This window comes from Cuculus canorus, chromosome 1 (assembly GCF_017976375.1).
Source record: "Cuculus canorus isolate bCucCan1 chromosome 1, bCucCan1.pri, whole genome shotgun sequence".
Lineage (NCBI taxonomy): Eukaryota > Metazoa > Chordata > Aves > Cuculiformes > Cuculidae > Cuculus > Cuculus canorus.
In genome coordinates this window covers 94772109-94796353 of record NC_071401.1, presented here as the reverse complement: position 1 = coordinate 94796353, position 24245 = coordinate 94772109, and the positions used below count along the sequence as shown (strand labels likewise).

General features: G+C 40.1%; 1 protein-coding gene across 7 annotated transcripts in view; it reads right to left on the bottom strand.

Annotated features, from left to right (window-relative positions):
* Positions 1 to 24245, bottom strand: part of KCNJ6 (potassium inwardly rectifying channel subfamily J member 6) — a 171626-nt gene that overhangs the window by 26333 nt on the left and 121048 nt on the right. The gene's annotated exons all lie outside the window — the stretch shown is intronic.

Here is a 24245-nt window from a genome sequence, read left to right as displayed (position 1 = left end):
AGGATGCTGTGTGTTTGTATTATTAGTAGGAGATACCTTGCTGAACTCTTTGTGCTAGAGGTTAGTAGCTGACTTTTTTTCTTCTGACTGCCATAGAGATGTGAGGCATTTCTGTACACCAGCTGCAGACTATATTCTTCTTCATGACAAGCACAATTACAGTCTCTTTCTTGCAGCTTTTATTACTGCTGCCAGACCTCTGCTAATTTGGAGCACTTCACTGATTTATGCTTTGTACAATGAGCACTTGGCTAAAACCAGACATCCTTCGCTCTGATGAGAGATCCTGCCCCTCAGAGAATGAACTACACCAGTTTCAGAGGTAAGCAGGGCTAAACAATAAACCCAGGCATTGCTGGCTAAAGAGATCTGTTCCTAACATTCCAAACAAGTGTTTAACATCAGGTTTTAAAAAATTTATGCCACAGCAAATGGAAAACACAATGCCAGATTCTAGCCTCAGTCAGCAGCAGTTCAAACCAGGAACATCTTGTGTCAGGATACAGCTATTCCAGACTGAAGACCTGACTCAAATCTCCATAGTTTTACACCTCCATGGAATTCTTACTAAGTCCCAAGCAATCTGGCAGATGTCTGCTTGTGAGGCAGCATCCCCTGGCTTCTGCTGTGTTCCCAAGGCACGCTTAACCTCCAGGATGAGAAAGAGAGTTAAAACTTGGCATGTTCTCTGTGCAAGCTTGCTAATCCCTTCTCTCCTTCATATTTGCAGTGAACCAGGCTTGGGTAGTAGGGGAGCTCAGAGGTGGCTTTGTAACTATTTGTGCATCTTTCAAACAGTGTAAATCACAACATCTGGGAGGAATAAGAGTTTGGAGACAAGGTAGGCTGAAGAAGGGGATGTGAATTTTGGGGCAGTTCAAGAAGGCACCAGAAGAATGCTGAATCCTACCAACTCCGTGCCATACAGTGAGTCCTTGTCTCTCTTCCTAGCATGACATGATTTCCCTGCCTGCCAAAAGAAATATACTGTCACTGCCTTCACTTTGTACTTACTTCAGGCAGAGATTTTTTTTAACCAGAGAGATAAAAGAAGTGAAATCTCTGCACAAGGCACTTTATTATCTCACTAAACTTCGGAAGGTGCTCCTAGGACAGGTGACAGATTGATAGGCCCACCTTGCCTTCTTCCCCTTGCTTCTCCTCTCAGCCTGGATGAAGCTATAGGCCTTGATGTGAGTAGGTGCTCATCAGCCCCTTGAAGGCTGAACTCATGCCTGGCTGAGGTCAGCACGGGCAGAGCTGTCTTGAACAATGAAGACTCTTTTTCTTTTTAATAACTTGTTTATAAAGAGAAAAGTGAGAAAAAACTTTGCAATTGCTTATTGCAGCATGGATGGGGTTACTAGAAATGAACTGAAAAACATAGTTGCACCCCAAAAAGCCCAGACCCTGATGTTACACCTGGCTTTAAGAAGCACCTACAGAACTGACATATGCTGGCTCCTATGTGCACAGTGCATTAAATGCTACTTATTCAGTACAACCTGGGTTATTTACTTCTTCTGTTTCCTATAAACTTTTAATTTTCATTTTATTCTGATTGTGCTGGAAATGGAGGTCAATGCAAATACAACAATAAAAGTACAGACTGTATTCTGCCAGTAAGTTTGCATCAGAATCAAGAAGACCCGTGCAGAATGAATTACTGAGGATTGGAAAGGATAGTACTAGTAATATTTGGCTCTTATTTCTCATGACCTTTCATCTGAAAGTCTCAAAGAGAGGGAAATATTATTTTGGTTTTACTAGTGGGAAAATTGAGGCAGAGAACAGTGACTTGCCCTGGGGCCTCATAGAAGGTGTGCAGCAAAGAAGTGCTACTGTGGTGGGGATACATATGCTTTAATAGGCATCTGGGGTCATGCTGGCTATCTGCTGTCCTTTGATGTGGACCAGGAGATTTTTTTTGCCTAAAGCACTGATGCAGTTTTCATGGAGAGCTAATGTTTTGGAATAGCAATTTTTTCAGATCCTTTTATTTCAACACAAGCTCATTACCAGGGTCTCCACAAAGAGTAAAACCTTTCCTAAGATAATTTCTCTCCTTTGCTTTAAGCAGGGCAAGGAGGGTATGGATGACAAAAACTCGAAAGCTCATTTTGGGAACAGAAAGTAGATGAGATAGTTCATGTCATGGAACATGAATGTGTTTTTCTGGACTCACAATTGTGCTTCCTCAACCTTTTCCTTTTGTCTGCATGGTGCAGTTCTTCCCTCCTTTTAATCAAGACTGAAAAAAATCTGCTATCAGAAAAATAGAGTGCTGTGATGATATGAGGCTGTGGCATGTGCACATGCACGCACATACGTAGAGATACAAAGATCAGTCAGTGATTTTGCAGTTCTCCTATATCAAAAATAGCAAATCCTTGATATGTGAGACTTGGAAATCCTCAGTTCCTTCAAATGCTTAGTGAGATAGGTTGATTATTATCAAATGAATATTACTTCTGTTGTATGAAGGGAGGAGAAGAGAATTTAACTGGCAGCAGTGTGAAAACAACAGACTTCAGAGAGGCACAGGGACAGTTAAAACATTGTTACAAGAAAATAGCTGGGAAATGATGGATAGATCAGGCTGTTATAAGCGTACGGTGAAAACAAATAGCAAATCTCTACAGAATATTGTGGTATGATGGGATTAAATCAGCAAACACAATGATCAAAGCTCTCTTGCACCATCACGGTGCAGAAATTTTTGGGTTTTACGTTTTTGGGAAACTTTAATGGCATTTTCTCCCTCTCTCCCACACAAAAACCTTTGTAGTGCAGAAAGCTTCACTTGATAGCTAATTTGGGAAAATGCTGTACCAAAACTCATAATTCTATTTGTGCACAGTCTAACAAGGTAGTGTTACAAATTTTGACTATAAGGAAGCCCTGTAATAAGTGATAACTCTTTCAGCCTGTTGGCAGTATATAGTCCAGCCATCAGTCTTGTAAATGTTTCTATAACCACTGAGAAGTTGAAATAATTTGGAACTATGGATTAACACATTATTAATCATGGAGCAAAGGATTTGCTCTGATTTCACCAAGGCATACTAATGTAGAGAAAATCTCATGTCTTCTCAGATGCCAGCACAGGGATAATAGCACAGCTATTCATACGCTGCTCCTATGACTGAATACAGGTTCCAAGCCAAATATTTCAGGGAGCATTCTGCAAAGTTTGGTGAAGTAAGAAGACTTTAATTTAATAAATCCCATTGTGAACCTTACCAGGTTGTCTGCCTGTCAATGTGTCTGTATGTGTATTTGTGTCTGTGAGTGAAGGAGGAGGTGATTAATATCTTGTTCACTTTCTTGACTGATAATGAGAAAAGCATTACGGTCTACTTGTGGACTGACCACTCTAGCTGTAATGTGTGCCTTTGGGCTAACCAGTGATCTCATTTCTAGAGGCTTCCTACCAGCTGGCTGATGGATCCAAAGACAATGACAAGATGATGACCCAATTCAAGTTTCGCAAAAGTAAAAAATATCTTCTTTCTGCATGACTCGGTTTTTTGAAAGGAGTACTTTAAGTCTGGTTGAGAATGGGTTGCAAAAGACTCTGTAGGAATGGGTTTGCTCTTCTGGATCCCTTACCCTTCTCCATTTCTTTTTTTTGTGACTGCTGAATCACACAATTTTTTCTGAATCCAAGTGCCCTGCTATATATGGAGTGACAATGAAAGAACTCATTCAAAGAAAAGCAGGCCAAGGTAATGAGGATGCCATGACTTCAGTTATTAATATTGAAAGGCATAATTCAGTTTCATGAACTCTGTATCTAGCAAGAATAGCACAACAGCTTTCCACTACATACAGTGTTATGTGCAAGCCAGGCCAGGCTGGCCTGCTGTTGTTTGGGTTATTGTTGTACCTTTAACTCAATTGCTGTGAACAAATATCTCCAAAAAAAGAGCACAATCAGAGCCCTGACACTACAAAATTCCTAAACAGTGACATAGCTTGTGGCTTTGTTGCTAACAGGAGAAAGTCAGAGATTAAGATTGCAGCTGTAAAAGAAAATTCACTTTGTGGACTTTCTATGCTGTCATATTTAAGAGAGAAAGTTACAAGTATAACTGATGAGATATGATGTTTTAGGGGAGGACAGTTTGGATTTGCAAGAAGCTTTGAATGTCTTGTTTTCCCACAAGCACTGCCATCTCCTTTGATAAGCTAATTTTAAAAGTTAATGGACTAGATCCTTCGATGTGTTAATGCTGCATTATACTGCTTCAGTGGTGCAAAAGAACACTAAAGCAGTCTCCTGCTGTTGCTGGAGATTTTTCCATCCCAGGGAACTGCTGGACAACATGAGTGAGCCAGAGGGGATCTTCCATGAGCATACACATACAACTGGAATGAAGACTTCTGGAGAAGAAGTAGGGTGAGAGGATACACCCAGAATCTGAGTGGCTATTGCTTTAGGGCTGTAGGCTGACAGCAAAATAATTTTACAAGCTACTGACAGAGCAAATATTCCCAAGGCTGGAAGAGAATTTAAAGACTTTAAGTGGTGTTTTGCATTGCCACCACACCACCACCCAGTAAGGAGATGTGGTCCTTGCTACTTTTGACTGCATACTTGGAAGAACTCATGAAAAAAAGTGAGAGAGAAATGATCCCTTGCAACTCGTTTCCTCAGCTGTGGCTGTGGTCGGTGCACTGAGTTAGGCACCAGCTGCTCTGGGATCTGAAGGGGATGCTGACCCACTAGAGAATCGACACATCTATAGCACAAAGGGGATTCTAAACCAGTGCTGTGGGTTACACTATCTACCCAAATCCTGCAATGCATCCACTTACTAACTCCATGCTTACATGATTCAAACCAGGAGTTTTGGAAAGGTTTAGTAGATACCCAGGAAAACCACAGGATGCAGCAGCAATTAAATGCAGTGTCCGTTAAAATAGCATGAACTGTGACAAAATTTGTCAGAAAGAAAAGGAGACTGGTAAAAGCAGTAAACAACTTTATCTGGCAAGTTTTAATCAGCTTTTTAAAGTCACTCTGACTCTGAGCCAGGGAGAGATACTGAAAGAGAGACTAACTGGATAGAGAGAGCTCTGAGCCCTGCTCTGTTTGCCTCACCCTTCTGATGAGACTGCAAGACCATGTTAAACCAACTTGAACATGGCATCTAAAAAAGGAAACAGCAGTGAATAGGCAATCACACTGGTCACTGCTACAACCTGGTAGTTGCCATCAGGTAGCAATGGTTTAAATTTCCTGCAGCTTAATTCCATCATCATTCGAGAGTCTAGACCGGCTTTATGCTCTTCTCATTCAGACTGGAAATTATTTCTACACAACAGTTTAGCAACAGTAACTATTTTTCAGTTGAAGAATGATTTTATGGGAATTAGTCCAAAACTAAACATGTGGACAGATCTTGAGCACAGCTGATGGTTCTCTCCTGTTTCAAGTAAATGGACTGACTTTAGTCCTGTATAGATCTTCTTCATCTCCCCTCTGGGCAATGCAACACAGTTTAGCAGGGCATTAAACCATGGGTCCGATCCATGATGAATGTTGAAGCATTTCCAGAGATACATCTTACCTATCATTTTATCTTTACGGCAAGAATAAAAATCTGTGCTCATTTTCAAGGTGCTCATTTTCAAGATGCTCATTACCTGAGGCCAGAATAACTGTGGTCTGTTTCTTGGGTAAGGGCAGTCAAAATGGAACTTTTAAGTTTTTACAGAGGCAACAGACTGAGGAACTGTGACAAATAACTCCAGTGACAAATAAAACTCAGTAGTTTTCATCTGAAGTGCAAGACAGACATTTTTGACCTTGTCTTTTTAATACAAATGAAGAATAACATGGATCAAAGATAAAAAAGAACCAGCCATCATATCTGACACAAGCTTCTCCTGATGCAGGGAGGCTATGGACCACTTCTGATACATATCGGTTATTCTGGATAAAGTCTTTAGACACTGCAGCAGCAGGGATCGGTCTGAGAATGGGAGGAAAAGGAGCTCCCTGGATAGACAGTAATGAGATCAACAGGCAATATTTCTTCCTTGGAAGAGCTGCACTTACAAAAAGGAATCTTCTTTTTTTTGGGATAGTCAGGAAAAGTCTGTGGAAAAGGGTACAGCACTGAGAAATCTGAAGGACAGAATAGTAACTTTGGTGGTCAAGAGCATCTTTTCTTTTTTCTGACACTACATTATGTGCTGGGTACAAGATGAAAGGGGAGATCTGAATTTTTATTTTCTGCTCCTATTATGCCAAGTGTGAGAAAGCAGAGGGTCAATCAACTGGGCCACCCATGAGCAGAATGGAGGGCTCAGTGAGACAAGCCCTCAAGGGTCATGAGCATCTAAGCAGGTGGGGTCTTTGGCCAGTTCTTTGGTTTGTGTTAGGCTTTAGTACTCTAGAAGAGACAAAATTTCTAGGCTAACCCAAAGACTGATGCTAACCCATTCTCATATTGCACACTTCCCTAAAGGCCTGCCCTGCAGGACATCCAGGCTGAGCAAAATACTGTGTCATGGCAAACTGAAGCTGTAGAGAAGTGGCTGGCATGGGAGTAAACATGCGCTTTCTGCCTTGTATGTTAGTACAGCTCCACAATGTGTCACAGAGAACTTGAGAAAGAAATTTTGATTCCAGAAAATGTTAGTCCTACATCTCAGTGTTCCATGGCAACATGGAGATATAACTCTCAAGGTATACCTGTAAGATGTCAGCATCAGAACATAACCTAGAATGTGAATACTAACTGGAGAAGTTTTGAATTGTGCACATCAATGTGAGCTACAAGAGCAGAATAAGTTCCACCTGTCCAGGAAGGACATATATGTATTTTCTGTGTCCTGAGACATTCCAGTCCTGGTACCAATAACACTCCTGCTTCCAGTTGTACAATTCAGCATTTTGAGGTGATCAGCTCAGGTAAAACTGAGCCGAAGGTAAATCTGGCCTCTGCATGGCAGATCTGTTTTAAGGGAGGGCAGCGAGGAAGATAAGAAACTTTTCCCATTTGTCTATTCATTTCTTATTCTTTTCTTGTCAGAGAATGATAGATGCCTGTATGTCAAACTGACACCCCACTGGGTATAATCTTGAACTGAATGAAGGCTGCAATTTGATTAAGGGATTCTGACAGTTTCTGAAGCAATAGCAGTGTTTTAAGAACGAACCTGGAGGGTTTCATTCATTAATACCGTAAGTGCCACATAATACAATATTCATAAACTTTTTCTACTGTAGCAACTAGAACACTGCTCCATCTACTCATCTTACTGAATTCAGAGGGACTGAACAGTCCAGAGAGAACTTGTGAAAGGGCAGCTAATGAAGTGAACCTTCAGAGAGGTCAGATTCAGCAAATGAAGGCCTGCGGTGGTCTCAGAGCTGCTGAGAATCTGTGTGGAAAAGAAGCTGAAACTCCCACAAAACATAGAACTGATTTGAGATTAATTTCTCAGCTCTCAGCTCAGACCAGTGTCACAAAATTAATAAACAACTGTCATTTGATGAAGTCCTTAGACATGTGGGCTTGTATTAAACTAGTTGAAAGTCGGTAAAATTGTTTAAAGCCAATGGTGCTGTCAGCACAGATGAAAAGCTGCAGGTCAGAATTCAAAAGATTTTTTTTCAATTGTGCTTCCTCAGAAAGCATTACAAAGTTTTTCTTCTGTGTCCTGTACGAGTGACTTAGCAGTTGTGTGGGAATCAGGCATGTGGATCAGACACAATTGCTCATTCCTCTAACAGATCAGGTTCACTTGGACTATTGTTTGCAAACAGGTAGATGGGATGGCCTTGGGAGCCTCCAAGGGAAAGCTGGGTTCATACGTTGTGCATCATCTTTAATGTTTTGGGTAGAAAAATTTGGACATAAGTAAGCTAGTTAAAATAGATGAGTATTTTTCTGTTCATCCAATATCGTGAAGGATGGACAAGGGAAAGAACTATTTATTTCTGGTGGAGAAAGTGTTAGATTGCTGGGCTCACTGTGGAACATGGACTTCACATCTTTGGAGACAGCCAAAACATCATAATAAATAAAAGTGTCTTCTGGGCCTAGAGAGAAAGAAGAACCAATCCTCTGGTAGAAGGGAGGAAATCTCTTTTTTATTCCTGAGAGTCTACTTCAGGAGCACCCACGCACTGTTCCTTGTGTTGGAAACTTAATAACTTCACTTGAAAATCAGATCTTTTTGATGGCAGTGGAAATAACATGACTTTTAAACAAGTAGAGGAGACTGTCATTGAAGTCGAGCCAGTTATGTGGGAGTCAGATGATTAAGGTAGATATAATGTAGGAGGGAAGAAATACTATCATTTGGAAAAAAATACTGTATTTTGAACAGGTTTAATTTTCTCTTCCAGGAAACTGGGGTTATTATTATTAAGTGCATTACCAACATCAGAAGCAGGGCTTGATTCTCTCTTAATGTGTCTTCTCTGTAATTGTTTACACCCTTGCAAATTGCCTGAAAATAGTCTAAGTTACTGATTGTACAGTTGAAGTGTAGGGGTACTGTGTGGTCATTTTTTCAGATGTAGAAACAAAGAGGCAGAGGGTAAGCTGACAGGGAATTTGTTTCTTATCCAGGTCACACCAGTGTCTACCTGTTTGTCTGTCAAGCAGCAACCTGGGGATCTCTTTCCTGATCTGGTCAGTTTCATTCTTGTTGGCCCCACCTGAGTAGGGCTCAAAGCTGTGCAATGCTGTTCCCTTTATTGGGGAGAAAAGTGCTGCTCCAGCATGGACAACTTGTCCCTTCCAGGTTTATTGGGCTTTGGGCCATGTGGGGGTCTCAAACTGCCCAGCAGCCTTAGAGAGGCTGTTGTGTTGGTGTGTGCAAACAGCCTCTTAATTCCTACCTTGGCACAAGGTATGTGCTCAGCTCCTTGACACGCAGCAGTGCCCAAGGCTAGTGCCATAGCAGGTAGACAAGGGCAGTGAGAACAACTGGAGGGCAGAGGCAGCATCGCTGGGCTGATGTTGGAAGGTCTGTACTTGTTGTGAAACAGGTTTCACCTCTGAAGCTTTAGGCCCTCTGCTCCTCTCTTTGCTGCCCACTGTAGATGTCTTGCTTTTTGGAGCATGGCTTCTTCATTTGCCCTGCTTCTGGTTTCTCTCTGTGGAACCGGCCCAAGGCCAGGTGAGGTCAAAAGGCTTGGATCTGAGTATTTTTTTCCCTCTTACCTTATTCCAGTGAGGAAGCAAAGAGCAGCGTGCACAATTTGGGAGTTCTAATTTAGAGCTTGAAGTATTCATATTGAGGCTTGAAGTATTGCTCACGTTGTACCTTTTCTTTTCCTACTCAAATGGTCTTGCATTTGATTACTCTAACCTGAGAAAGGGGGGAGGTAGCAGAAAATCTGTACTCATAACCTAATAAATTTAGCATGAGAGAGATTTAGTGTAATATCTTATGTTTTGGCTGCAAGAAAATTTCACTGCAGTGTTTATGCAAATGTAGTAAGTCCTAATGATGATGTGGTTAGACCTAACTCAATGTGACAGGAATCTTTCTGTTGATTTCAGTGAATTCATGGTGTTCTAACACACACTGGCTACTGCTTCATCTTAGGGTTTCAGCATTTTAATATAAACAAGTGCTCTCTGGGTAGCAGCTCATTGCAGTACCATTCAAAATGCTATATTTTACTACCAAAATGATATTGTGCTGTAAACAAAACATCTCCACAAGAAAATTTCCTTTTCTCCTCCTTGACAAACCTGTTCAACTTTCAAACTGGTAGAAAAATAACTCCCCAAAAAATCTGTGCTCTAAATACTATACTTTATGTTGGGTTGTAAAAAATAGCTATTTTCTTTCTCAGCACAATTACTGGTCTCTGAGTTTGTAGGAGAGGAGTTATTTGACCCTGAACTATAGCTAGGATGACAACCGACTGCTGTGTAACTAAGCTTCTGAGCCTGCAGAATATTCTGCATTAGCAAGTGCATTTTGATTTGAATGAATTCCTCTACTCCTCTTCTAGCCTTTCTTCCCACATATATAAACACCATATCCACAAAATCAGTTAGAGGACTCTGTTACTCATTCATCGCTTTGCCTAGGGCTTGAGTGACCATTTCTAGTTGAGTGGCTATGCCCAAACACTTTCCCTGGTATTTAATATAGTCTTATAAGCTTGGTGTTTACTTACCAATCTGTGGTTAAAAATTCATCAAGAAAATTACATTTCTTCCTTGGCAGACTACAACTGTTTTCAGGGTCCCTTTAGCACTAGACCTTCAGACTCATGATAATGAAAGTTCGAGATTTTACAGTCTGGAGAACAGAAGGGTACTACTGTAGTACAAATATTACTTTTACAAGATTTTCTAATCCAAGCTTACTGTAATTACATGGCATATATGGCAAATACACTTGCTGCATATTATCACCACCTGCTTGGAATATTCTCTTTATATCAGCATGGCTTCATCGTTTAGTTGTAGTGTGATGCCACAGTGTTTCATGATAAAGACATCATAACACCTATTATGAATGCCAGTATGGATTTATGAGACAACCTGCATTGCATGAGCTGTGTGTTTTAGCGCCAATGTGATGAAAAATCTCTCTTGTATTTCCATCACACAATCAAGACAGTGGTTCATATTCAGTGCAAAGAGGATTGGATATTTATACATTTGGTTTTCAGCTGTTACTTTTTGCTCTGTCTCCATTTTTCCAAAGTTTAGGGGCTCTGAGGTAGTTTTGGCATAAAGAATTTCTGAGACAGCAGAAGAAAAAACTCATACCAGAAGCCAATTTAGCTGAGCAGCTCTGTCACATCTTCAGGGACAGGTACCATGACTTAACATTTCTTTTTTCTTGTATTCTCATCCAGTTATTTTATATACACGCACCCCCCGCCCCCATGTATGTATACTCTTTACCCATACTAATATATAAGATGTAGTACTGCCATAATAAGTTAAAGACATCACTCCTAACCTATGACTAAATGACAATCTTAAGTGCCATGAGCTATCTCTCCACTTTGTTGCAATTCCTCATACCAGTCTTCCTCAGTCTCATGAATCCCTTTTCAGCTTGGTACAAATCAGCATATAAGTTTTCACTTGGCTGCTGATATCGACTCACTGGAGATATACATTACTGTTTTGTCACCATTTGGATAGATGTGGTGATTTTGTGTTCTCTCTGCGTGGATTTCTGTGTCACAGTAGAGCATCACATAAAGCTGTAAATCAACACTGAGTGAAGAACATGGAAATGGGAGACTCACAGCCCTAACCTATCATGCTTTGGCTGTTATACAGTCCTCAGGTGGAAGATGGTGTATGATTTACTGGATAGAAATTACTATGACTTCTGTGCATTTTATTTTGGTTACTTTGTAGATATCAATAAAGCTTGCCTGCTGCCTTTTTAGCGTCGTAGGTTGGGCTGTTGGCCTCTTAGAAGAGTACTTTGAAATATTAAGATTGTCTACCTATTGGGTCCTCCTAGAAAGAAGTCAGAGTATAAAAAAATGATAGAGTGACAAGCATGGTGATGCAAGAACAATGATGTCCAAACCTCGTATGATCAACAGGGTTTCATGCTCAAGAAAACTCCTTGCTTCTGAAGGGAGAAGGGTTTAATCTGGAAAACATTTCCAGTGGAACTCCTGGAGGTATTTTAATTTTTTTTTCTCTCGGTGTTCTTTTGGTCTGATTGATGTGATATTTGCATAGTGTAATGAATAGAGTTTTGAGGGATATCTGACTGCCATGAAGAGGATCTGCATGGAGATCTGTGTTTTCACAACAGTCTCTAGCTCTCTGCACTAGTTCTGTTATCTTTTAAATGAAATAATTAGCACACATTTGTAATAGATCTGCTATACTTGGCGAAAGTTTGGCTCTTGTTTCCTTTCTTTGTAACAGGTTATATACTAAACCACATAACATATGACAGGTGGAAAGTGTGGCAGGAGACAGTGAATTGAGTACATAAGAAAGTGAGATAGAGTAAGGTGTATTTTCATGGATGGAGCACTTTTGTACATAGCAGTGTTTGTATTTGCTGTGAACAATTTTTATGATTAGATATTCAAGATTTGTTTGGGTTGTGTTTGTGGAATGGCTTGTTCCACCAATATGCAGAAGGAACAGTGGCTGCAGAGAACAGAATGACTGCAGGACTGCTGCAGCACGGTGTGCCAGAGGGAATCATACCCTGCCTGATACCAACTTTCCTCCCACAGGTATGGAGTCTCCTCAAATGTCATGAAGTCCCCTTTTAATAGACAAAACTGTCAGTATGGGTTCTTTATCTAGATTATAAACATTAATCCACTTCTAATCTTCCATTTGCCTTTTAATTAGAGTCTTAATTGCTTCTTCTCTGAGGCCATTAGGGAGCTGACAGAAATTGCACAGCTCAATTGATTCCTTTAGGGTGCTAATTCAAAGGCTACCAGAGACTGACGACCTACTCCACAGGTTCGGAAGAGCTTTGGATCATGCTCAAAGTTGCATATGAAAAAATTGATACACATTGGTAGGGGGTGTTTCTATATGGGAGTTCTATCACTGATGGCTTTTGAATACTTGAACAGTATTTTATATGCCTTTGGAGGATAAAGGAAGGCACACGTAGCAAGGTTAAGATTCATGTCTTGTGTCTTAAACCCTGGCTCTTGACTAATTTAGCAGGATTTTAAAACTCTGTTGTAGATGCATTCAAGCCCTGAGGGGAGAGCCTTAAAGAGGAGTTTGAGCACAGTTATAGAATTAGCTGTCCTGGAGCACAGACAGAAAAGATTAATTAAACTGTTTCTGGATTATCTGTACATTGAAAAATGAGTGTTGGATCTATTTTGAAAGATTTTTTTTTTGTCTTTTGAAAGGACCTAGACCTTTGCCTCATTATTTTTTGCTACAGAAAGAAAAAACAAGGCAATTTAAATTGTAACATTTGAAAGCGGAACAGATTAGTTGTTATTCTTCAGGAGAATAGTTGGAGGAGGCCAGTTGTGAAAGGTGGGCTTGTGCTCATTCTACACTAGCTGCCATGATGCCTCCCTTGAGCTGATATCAACCTCTCTGTCTTGGTGTCAGCTCCCATTCCTGCGCTGTTCCACAATGTAGATTGTGTGGGAAGTGCTGCGAGTGACTGCTTTGCTGTGATCTTGACACGCAACTGTAATGGTACTTACAGTCTCCATTTCTAAAATTCAAAATCTGCAAAAATGTTCTGGAAAAACTTGCTGTAAGAAGGACGTGCAACGTAAAACCAGCTCAATCACTCATAAAGCACCAAACTTGATTAATCAGGTGCTAGCAATAGTGTTGTGAAGCAGCTGCTGGCTGCTGGCTTCTATTGTCCCAAAAGAACATGTCCTTTCCTTGTGGTAGAAGGATATTTTCCTCAGACTGGAAAGCTAAATCTCCTCCACACCTGTGTAAATGTGGCTACTGTTTTTGAAACAGTTTTTTTGGCCAGATGAGAATCCTTGACTGACTCAAAACCTTTGCCTTTGGACTCTTCTACACTTTCACTGCACCGATCATGGCCATATTGGCAGTTAGAAACTCACTGCTGCACTTACTGTCTGAAAAAGCAACTCATTTGTTCTCTTCTCACTGTAAAAGGAAAATAATGGAAAAAGAATCTGAAAATTATTAAAAGGGAAAGCAGGGTTTCCCATCCTGGACATCTAAGTGTAAAAAATTAAAACTTCTTATGCAAGGGTGAAAAAACCTGAACCTAATGGCTGGGTAAAAATGTGCCAGCACAATTTAATTGGACTGCCTGAGTTATATATTTTTTTTTTGTTATGGTGGTGCCTGGCAGCTCTGCTATAGTCAGATTGATTTTTCTCCTTTAATGGTAAGCCCCTGTCTTTTCATTTCATATTAGTCTACATCAGTCAGAAAGGTGGAATAAAAGCTGTCAATCTTAAAGTGCTTTAGAGCTCCCCCTAAAGACAAATCTTGAATGTCTTGACTTTGTTGCTTGGATAATAACAATAAAGACATTTGAGCAATTGCTTGCATTTAGATTTTTTGTTGGCATCTTGAATCATATAAAGCCTGTCCAATGGAGAGAAAAACAGGCAATCACAGAAGTGATAGATGTCCATCTCAACCTCTCTCATTGTGTATAGGGGCAGAAAAATGAAAAAAAATGGTTCCTGTAGGGAATTGGAGAAAATTCAGGAAAAGTAGGGAATGTTATCAGCTAGTGCAATCTTCGGATCACTCTTCAAAGACTAGTTATCTGATGGAGAACAGCCTTACAAATTTAAGATTTCCTCTTCCACCAGACGTCCTGGAGCAAACCTTGGTTGCACAGTCTGCCTGCATGCCCACAGCAACGGACACATGCTCCTTATCCAGTTCTGCCACCCGTCTCTGAGGCACCACGGTCTCCAGGGGTTCAGTGGTGGCCACAGAACAGCTTTCAAGTATATAAATCACAATTTCTTAAATGATGTCATGTGAGAACAACCAAAGCTGTTTGATGGGCTATTCATTTTTGAAAGCCATTCAATTCTTCACAGCTATAAAATACTAGGAGGAGTTGGCATTGAGTTTTATAATCACAGACTAATTTAGGCTGTAAGGGACCTATGGAGTCATCTAGCCCTACCCACTGCACAAAGCACAGCCAAATATCTTGAGTTGCTCAGGGCTTATGCAGTCAAGTTATGGATATCTCCAGAAATAGTGACTCCCCTGTCCCTCTGGGCCCCCGTTTAAGGATCTTACCAGCTTTGTGGTAAAAATAAGAAGAAATAAAAAAGATTTTTCCTAGTGTCTAGTCAGAACTACCTACATTGTGGTTTGTATGTGTTGCCTCTTGTCCCGTTACCCTGTCCTGAGATGTGCCCGCCTCCATCTTCTCTGTGATCTCTCATTGGTAGGTTCAGACAGCAGTAAGAACCCCTTGCACTGTCTCTTCTCCAGATTGAATAGTACCAGCTCCCTTTGTCTCTCCCTGTGTGTGTCCTCTGCTCCAGCCCACTGACCATCCCAATGGCCCTGCTGGACTTGCTCCATTAAGTCCGTGTCTATCTTGTACTGGAAAGCCTTAAACTGGAGACAACACACAGGACATGGCCTCACAAGTCATAAATAGAGAGGAACGGACACTTTCCTCAAACTGATGGGTATACTTTGGCTAATACAGTCCAGCATGGACTTCACCAAAAGGATTTATTTTGGTGTGTATCATTCACTTGCTGAATAGGTTGTGGTAAGAGTTGTACTTTAATAAATTGCTTAGAACCGTGTTTGTGGAGACTTTTACTTATTTCACTCCAGTTTATTCAGTGTGGGCACTAACGTGCATTTCATGAGTGAACCTTAGCCCATTAATCTTCCTGGGAAGCCTGTAACTGAGGGCAAAGGTAGATAGTGGTTCTTGCCAGCCTCCTTCCTTATCTTGTCTTTTTCTTCTTTCATTCTCACTGTCAGTTTGGTGACATCAGGGACATGCTGGCCTATTCCAGCTCCGTTTAGTAACAGCTATGACTGCAATGACAAATCCCTGGGGCTTTGGCTCTCCTATTAGCCTTGGTCAGGGCTGTGAACTGTCCTGAAGCAGAAGTCTCTGCTGCCCTGTCCCCTTTCCTTGCGAGGATAGTGGTCAGCATTGACGCTGACTTTACCATATGCCATTGCCCTCGTCTAGTGCTCAGGGTGCGAGACCTAGTCCTCATCAGTTCTGTCTGGGGAAGCCATTTCTACAGTTCACATCTTTATAAAATTTAACTGTTGTGAGGAGCCTGGGAACCTACAAGCTCACATACTTTGAAGGACAGAAAATACCCTAGAGTGTGTGTTACCCTTTCCACTATTTATTTCAGAGAAGTTATTGAAGTTAATCCAAATATTCCCTCTGAATTGGCTTTCTAAATAAAATATTGTCATTCCTCAGAACTCTTAAACAGGTTTCTCATAAACACTGAAAAATAGTTTTGGGCGGTGTCTCATTTTTTTCCTTATTTTCATGTTTTTCACATTTCTTTAAATCAAGTTTCTATGACTAAGTTGTAAGAGTGGAATATCTCAAATTCACCAATCCTATATTTATTAAAATCCTATTTTTTAAACAAAAGTTTTTTCCATTCCACAGAAATCCCAATAAATGAAAATTGTCAAACCCAGGAAAAACAGAATTCTTTGAAAGCATTGTGATTTCCTTCTTTTCTGATTCTTTTGGGAATGGTAGGAATGAAGGAGAGAGAGTGAGTGAGCAAGAGCATGAAGCTGATAATATGAGCCTCTTGTGCCTTTCACATTTGTTGTTACAGTGGCTGCCTCACCACTTTCGGAAGATCCTCTCTCTTTCTATCTCTTCTGCTAACACAGTAGATTTGGAGAAGTGAGGAGTGCAGTACAATCAGAAAAATGAGATGTGGGTTGCTTGGCAGTTATCCAGGTTGTCACATGAGTAAGGCTTTTTTTTTTTTAACTAAAATCAACTTTGTAATAATAAACCATAGATGTTCAGCATCACTTACAGGGACATTAGCACCCAGCATTAAAAGACTTTTTAAATTAATCTGGCTCTTTTAAGCTGAGAGCATAACACATTGGAATACGGTAGCCTATTCTCGAGTTGAAGCTCTGGATTGTCCTCCTCACTTAGTAAAAAGAACCAGGCTAGCCTCCCTCCAAGGTGTGCAGCACAGATTAATGCTGCTACAAGTTGCATATGGGAGTGCTGAGAAATGTGTGGCTGCTCAGTATAAGCAGTACACTATAACCAGTGCCTAGGCTGCAGCTTGGCCTCAGGCTCAGACTCACCAGCATGGTGGTGTTAGTTTGCTCCTCTTCAGTGACACAAGTGAGCTGCTTTCTGAACCTCCTTTGACTACAAAGAAAAACTGGAGCTCAACTTCTTTGTTATTATCAGGGTGGTGAAAAACACACAGAGCATGTCAGTGAGTCTAAACTTGTGTTTGAATTTCCTTGAAATGCCATTATTGTGAGCACTGAGACTACTAAATCTTTGGGATTTGTTACTTCTCGAACCCCTTAAGGACTTTTTTTTTAGTGGCCTTGGGAAGCCCAGAAGCTACGCCATAATGGGAATTTTTAGTGCTCGCAGCAGCTTTCTAGAATAGAAAGCATATATATGCAAGTCCTCTCTATCTTTTCCATGTACTTTATGTAGCCAGTGAGGTGAGTTGCAGTCCATAGCCTTGTTCTTTTTAATCTGTCAAGTGTTGAATTTGAATTTCTGGTATACTTAACAGCTTTGCTTTCTCATTCTTCAATTATTTAGGTCACATTTTACTTTATAGTTACTGCTCTGTTCAATTTTGTGAGTAATCTATCTGCTTACATTCATTAGAAACTGATGTAAATATTTATGACTTAAGAGAGGCCTTACTGTTATCAGGGAGTGTAACGTAATGTGTTTATCCTTTATTACAATTCAGTGAGACAGAACATGAGGAACCAGTATACTGCTGGAAGTAAATAAGCACCAAAGGGAGTAGTGAAAAGATCTTTTAGAAATATCGGTGAGAACAGAGTTTGCCAAAAATATTTGCCACAGTTTTGAACTGCAGGCTAGTTAAGTATGCTTCCTATTTGGAGATCAAACATGAGTTAACAAGGTAATCAACATGAAAGAATCAGTTCATTTGGCAAAAGTTCCAGGGGAAGACACTGCCTAGACTCAAATCAGTTTGCCTGGGATTTTATTGCAGGTGCTCAGCAGCCTTCATCTCCAGGCTGCTGAACAACCTCGGATGATCCAAAGCTAAAACGTAAAATTAGAAATGATGGCTATATTTTTTGTTTGGCAAATCATCTGTTTTAGTGCTGACCCTTCGTTTACACCATTCCAAGACAAACTGAGCGTGCTCAAGTTAATAGTTGTCTTGAAAAGTGCTCAGAAATGTAAAAGGCACTTCACTGTCCTGAAGCACTTCTCAGGAGGGCTCAGAAATGATGTCTCCTCTTTGTAAGCAGGTGAAAAATGTTCAGTGAGCTAATTCTGCCTCGGGAATCCTTTGACCTGGATAATGCTGCTGTGCCTTTTGCAGAGAGTCATCCCTTTGGTTTTGCAAAATGGAGATCTTTGTGATGGAGACTGTGTCAGCACAGGGGACACAAGCACTTTTCAGTGCAGCTCAGCCTCTATTTTCTTAGTCCCTCCAGTAATACACAGTCGTTCCTCAGTGTCTTAACTGTATCTGGAGACTCAAGGATTCCTAAGTATCACCCTTGCAGATGCCTGGCTTCTGTGCTAAAATTGTTGGATAACACAGTTTCTTGAAGATATGCTGGAGGCAGCAGTGTTTGTTAAGTGTCTGGCACCACAGGGATTTAGGGAGAGTTTGCTGGTGATGGCTGGCGAGGTCCAGGCTGGTCAAAGAGGAGGGTGCCAGGACATCTTCCTGCTGTGTCCTTTGGCTGGGGCAACAGCAGCAGGGCCGGTGTTAAAGCACAGCTTTGAGATCCTGCTGTGACTCTGGCTGTGCAGATCATGAGCCCTGCAAAGCATAATGCGTGTAAGCTCACGAGTGAGGAGTGGCAGGCAAAGACAAAATTTCTGGCATCTTTCTCGGCTTGCCACTGTGCTAGGAAAGGAGCAATGCTGACAGCAGAGATCTGTGGGAAAGAACCAGAAACGGCCCTTTCTCTGTGCCCAGTGAAACCTAATATGGTTTGCAAGGGCATGATGTGTAAAATGAAGCTCTTTTTCTGCAAGTTTGATTTGTGTTCAGAAGATAATTATTTAATAATATCTAATCAGCTATAGATGTGGTTTTTTAAGACAAAGGGGTCTCAAACTTTTGTTTTTAAGGGATGAACTACAGCTTGAGTCTGAGAATTATATCTGAAAGTTTAGGTGTGAGGGAGCAGCTGTATCTGTAAAGACCTAAGCAAATAATTGGTGAGAAAGGTACAAAAGATGGACAATAGGCTATTATCAAACACTCAGTAATATGTTTGTATAGTACAGCACTATTCAAAGAATACAGTCATGAGACAAAATGTGTCATCCTTTTTCCCTGCCTTCCATGACAGCAGAATACATGCTTTTACCAAAATTTTGGTTGAAATACTCATAGCCAGTATAACTCTTTTCTCATGAACTTTGCTCCCTGAATTCCTGCCATTTTGCATGTTATTTTGACTATTGTGAAATTGTAATTGCCTCATCTAAAACTTATCGCCTCCTTCACCCAACAGACTAATCTTTTCCACCTGCAGAGAAAGCTGTCTGAAAGAAATATCACAATGAAATCAGAGTGCCTTGCTTTGCCAGCATTCAGAACTCCAGCTCACGACTGCAGTCACTCATGCTAGCATCCTTAATTTTCAGTTCTAGAATTAATAACAATGAAACATTTTGTTAAAGTTAACAAAACAAAAATGTGAGCAAGGAATATCAAGTGAAAGGGATTGCTGTCAAACACTAATGAAACGGGGATATATGAAAAGTTTAACCTAGATGTCAAAGTCTAGCACCTGGCATCAAAAGATGTTAAAACCCTTAAAACAGAAACAAAGGAAAACTAAAAACTGGAGAGCCATTGTATTCTGACCATTCCTGAAATGATGATGACCCATCTTAGAGAAGAAGCCATTTATCCTTAATCCTGTTTAAATTGTGTTTCAATCAATATACTTAGTCACATCCAGGAGCACAACAATCAAATCTACTTTCACCAGTTGCCTTGCAGAAACAATTGGGTGTGAAGAATCCTAGTTCTTTTCTTCCTTACATTTACATCCCTTTAAGAAGCAATTTGAGAGCATAAACATCTCTTCTTTGAAGAGCAGTGAAAAATACTTGTGAAAAGCTGTAACCCAAGCAATACTTATTTGGAGAGAGCAAAGTCTGCTGAGATGTTTTGAAAGGTTGGAAATGCTAATATATATATCAAAGGGAGACATTTATTGGGATTGGGGAAAGATAAGGGGTAAATATGGCAATTCATCTGAGAGAAATAAAAATAGACAAAACATCAGTCAGTCAAAAGGGCTATAGTGAAAAGTGGGAACAGCTTTATACAGTGTTTGTCTAGTCAATAGCATCATTTACTAACCATAAAAACCCATCAATGTGAACATTTTATTGTTTTTCACAAACATTTTCCTCAGCTGGCAAGTGTGTTTGTTTACATATCCCTAAACCATCCTGCAAATACTGCTCTCAAGCTGCCCTTCTGTCAGAATTATAAATGCACACTATTACAAGTTTATTTGTAAAATTATCCATATGAGCCTAAAATTGTATGTCTAGCTTTGTTGTTTATTTTTTGACAGTTATAAATGCGTAAATAATTTTCTTTCCTTGGTACTGCTTCAATTTTCTTGTTTTTATTTTTCGATAGAGGGACTTGCCAGTGTCATCTAGTGCACCCTGCTGGTCAGAACCTCACAAAGTCCGAGGGTCTTGCTAGCTTAAGAACGTTGAAATCCTTCATATTCCTTTCCTGTGTTAGGAAATGTTTTCTGTAGGTTAGTGCAAATTTAGAGGAGGGGTTTGAACCAGGCTGCTTATGATTCAGGAACTGCATTACCAATAAGGCTGTTGGCTATTCAGGATACTCCTCTTTCTCTCCTTTTTCTGTACATCCCTCTCTCTGAGCTCCTCGGTTTCTTTCTCTCTCTCTCTCAGTTTCTCTAGCTACTGTACATACCTCACCTCCCCACTTCATCCCCCAAATTTAAAAGACTTTCATTTTCTTGATCTTGGTTTATTTCCTGTATCAGAATTATACATTTGGAAGTCTTGTTTAACTTTTTAAGATGACTAGTTTGCTTATGATGATAAGACGTCCCTTAAAATAGATTTCACTAGGTGAAAAAGGCTTAAAAACCTCAACCCTGTTGTTAGGAAGAAACTATTAAATTATCATAAAAAATCTTAATTGTGGATTTTTTTTTTGTTTTTTTTAAATTGAAAACTGATAATTAGGTTCTTCAAATCCAGACTTTTGTGCCTGCTGCTTAGGGGAGGCAGAGTTCAGAATCTTTGACCCTAAGTTTTTTTGTTACTCCAAGGAAAAAAAAATATTTTCTCAAATTCCATTACTATAAATGTGCATAATTTAACGAATCTCTTAAGTGGTCTCCAGAAAATAATATGAAAGCGGTGGAGGCACTTTAATATCAACCAAATACTTTGAATAGCAAATATCCAATAAATGCTGTTGAACTAAGATTAGTGTGGTAGTCAGGTTCTTTCCAGTTAGTTCATTTGCATTTAGTGTTACAGCTCTCCTATAAGAGGTGAAGGGATGCCAGAATCCTGCTTTTTAGGACTCTCTAACAGTGAGACAAGAGTCTTTCCTGGTATGTGGCTACTCTGTCAATGCTACAGCTGCAGTTCAACACTGAAAGAAGCGTTAAGTGCCTCAGAAATGACTTGTCTATTAAAGGTGGATGTTACTTTAGTTTTTACAGAGTTAGTATCAATCTTTGCATCTTGCTTGCACTCCTACCTGCTGTTAGCATAGTGAGAAATGGAATGGGGTCTGCAAAGGATGGAAATAACAGATGTGTCCTCCAGATGTGGTGGTGATTTGTTGGACTTTTGCCCCCTGTTTCTGTAGGCTCGCTGGCTGCTTCACAGCAGCATAACATACTTTACTCCTTAGGTCTGTGCAGAGCTGACCCATGAGGAATAGCAGCATGCTCCTCCAGAACAAGAAGTGTGAGGTGCTGCATCTTCAGCTGAGCCATCAATCCTTTGTGGTGGTGGCTGCAATAGTATGACAGCTGTGAGCACTACAGAAAAAGACTGGAAACACCCCTAACCGAGTTTTTTTGACACTTGTGCATCTTTATCAGGAAAATCAAAGAAGTAAATCTTTGCAAGAGAGTTATTCTTTGAACTCAAATGGTTGGTTTTGAATGTCATTGTAAATTAATAAGGAAAATTGCGTATTGGAAGGAGCCATAACAAATGTTGTAAAAAACAGTCTTGTTTTGAGTTTTTACTGATGCTGTATGAAGTAGTGAGATTAACTCCAATCTTGTTTAAAGTGTCTTACTGAAAATTCCGCCCTCAAAGTAATCTTCACGGTAGAATAAATATTAATAGTCAAGGTGTAGTGATACTTCTTAGGCTGATATTTTGGGATCTGCCTTGGTAAAGATGTATCTATGATACTTCTATTTGCATCTCAGAAATATAGTATGATGCTTTCTAGGGCGATCAGGGGGTCTTCGATTTGATCTTTCTCCTGACTTTTAGTTAGGTTAATTATTTCCCTTTCCTTTAATAAGATGCATTATTCTTCATTTTTTCTCCCAAAATGCAATTCAGAAGTCACATGAGACTGCCTAAACAGCTGTGTCCCTCACGAGAGGTAATGCACTTCTGGAGTGTGGAAAGCGCTTCTGCGCTTGTGGAAAGTAATATATATATATATATATATATAAAATAACATCCCTTGCTCACTAAATCTTTAAATAGAGTAATAACAATAATTAATAAAAGTAATAGCAGTTGTTTATATCGAGACCTTTCCACTGTGTTACTTCTCACTAAAGGTACAAATGTTGTCAGAGTAGGGGAGCTCTGAAAATAGAGAAAGGATTTTTTCCATTGGTCAAACTTGGGAGTGGCTTTTCTCATGAACTAATGATCTCAATCTGGTTTTTACGGATTATCAATGATACTGAATGATGATATTGCTATAGCTGAGGTCATGTAGCTTCAGCTTTAATGTTTGTAAATTAAAAAAGGGAAAATGTCTAGTTTTGGTAGAAAATTGGCCTGATTGCACCTTCAATAATAATAATAACCCAATATATGTGGGCAAAGCACAGACCAAGTGGCTGCTTCTGCACAAACATGTTTTAGATATTGTGCTGGTAATTACAACATTAATCTTTCTGATGCCATAGTTAAGTGTCATTAAGTGTCATACACCTCGCATCTCATGCAGGTGCATGCTAGAGAGCCAACCCAAACAAAACAAAACGGAGCAGCTTAAAATGGTAAGTGTAGCTACCTAGGCAGTGCCAGGGTAACATCCGAGTTCTGGATGGCTTCAGCTGCTTTTCAAACCACTGCATCCAGTTTCTTTGTTAATATGGACTCTTCTAGCATTTAACTTACACTTCGCCAGTCCGAGCAGTCTGAGAGGCAGTCCCCTTTGCTGAAGGCTGATAATGGCTGAGTGGAAGGTGCGGTCAGTATCAAAGCAGCAAAGCAGAGCCCAGAGGGCTGCGGGAGCATGCAGGGGTGAAGATGAGGTAGGGGAGGGATGGTTAAACAATGAAGAGTGACAAGGCTTAAGACAACAAAGCTACATTTGACGCACTGCAGAAGTATACTGTCTTTAGATCTTGTAAGTATTATTAGTGAGTTGTTTTTTATACTTCTACTACTTGCCAATAATTTTTCTGGAAAACATAATGTTCAGTAAACTTGAAAATATCCGCCGCTGTTTGAGATGTCAAGTTCATTTAGTTGCAATTCAGAAATTTCCAAATGCTTTCAGCTAACAAACAGCAATTTCCTCATCATCTCACCCAAAGGTGATGCAGATGTTTGAAACCTCTGTGCCTACTATATGTATCAGAAACACTAAACATGTCATCTTGATTTCTTTTCAGTACCACCTACTTCCTGGAAAATTTGGGAGGCTTGCATGTACCACTTCAAATTCTCTGCCAAGTTCCTTTCAAAATTTTTTTGCTCCATTTTTGTCTCACACATTTATTATATGGTGACAAATGCAGTTTTCTTCTGGCACCACATAATAGATGTGTGAAACACACACACACACGTTCTAGTAAGAGACTGCTCTTTATTTCCCTGCTCCAGTTGCAAAACATGAGTCAGGGTTAGAAAGGTTGTACCTCTGTTAGAGATATGTAATCCACATCCTCAAACTTTCCTAGGTTTGCTACAGTCATGGGGTAAAATGGCAAATCTGGTTCTTCTGTTTCTACACTCAGTGTTTCCTCTTCCCCAAGCATATCTTTTCTTCATTTTCTAATCACCATTCCCTTGTATTTATCATATTCACTCACTTCAGAGACCGATGCTGTCATTAACAGGAAAAAAATACCTCCAGTTCCTAAAACAATTATACCAGCACCCTTACTGCAGGAGGTACAACAGTTCTAGAGAAAGCATCCTCCTACTGTTCTGGCACTAATGCAAAGAAGAACATTACTAGTCAGTTTGCTGTGAATTCGAGGCACTATTTTCTCTACATCAAGTGATATCTGATTTTATGCTGTATAATTGTAGGTAATGACCAAATGTCTCAACAAGTCTCTGGTGACATAACATAC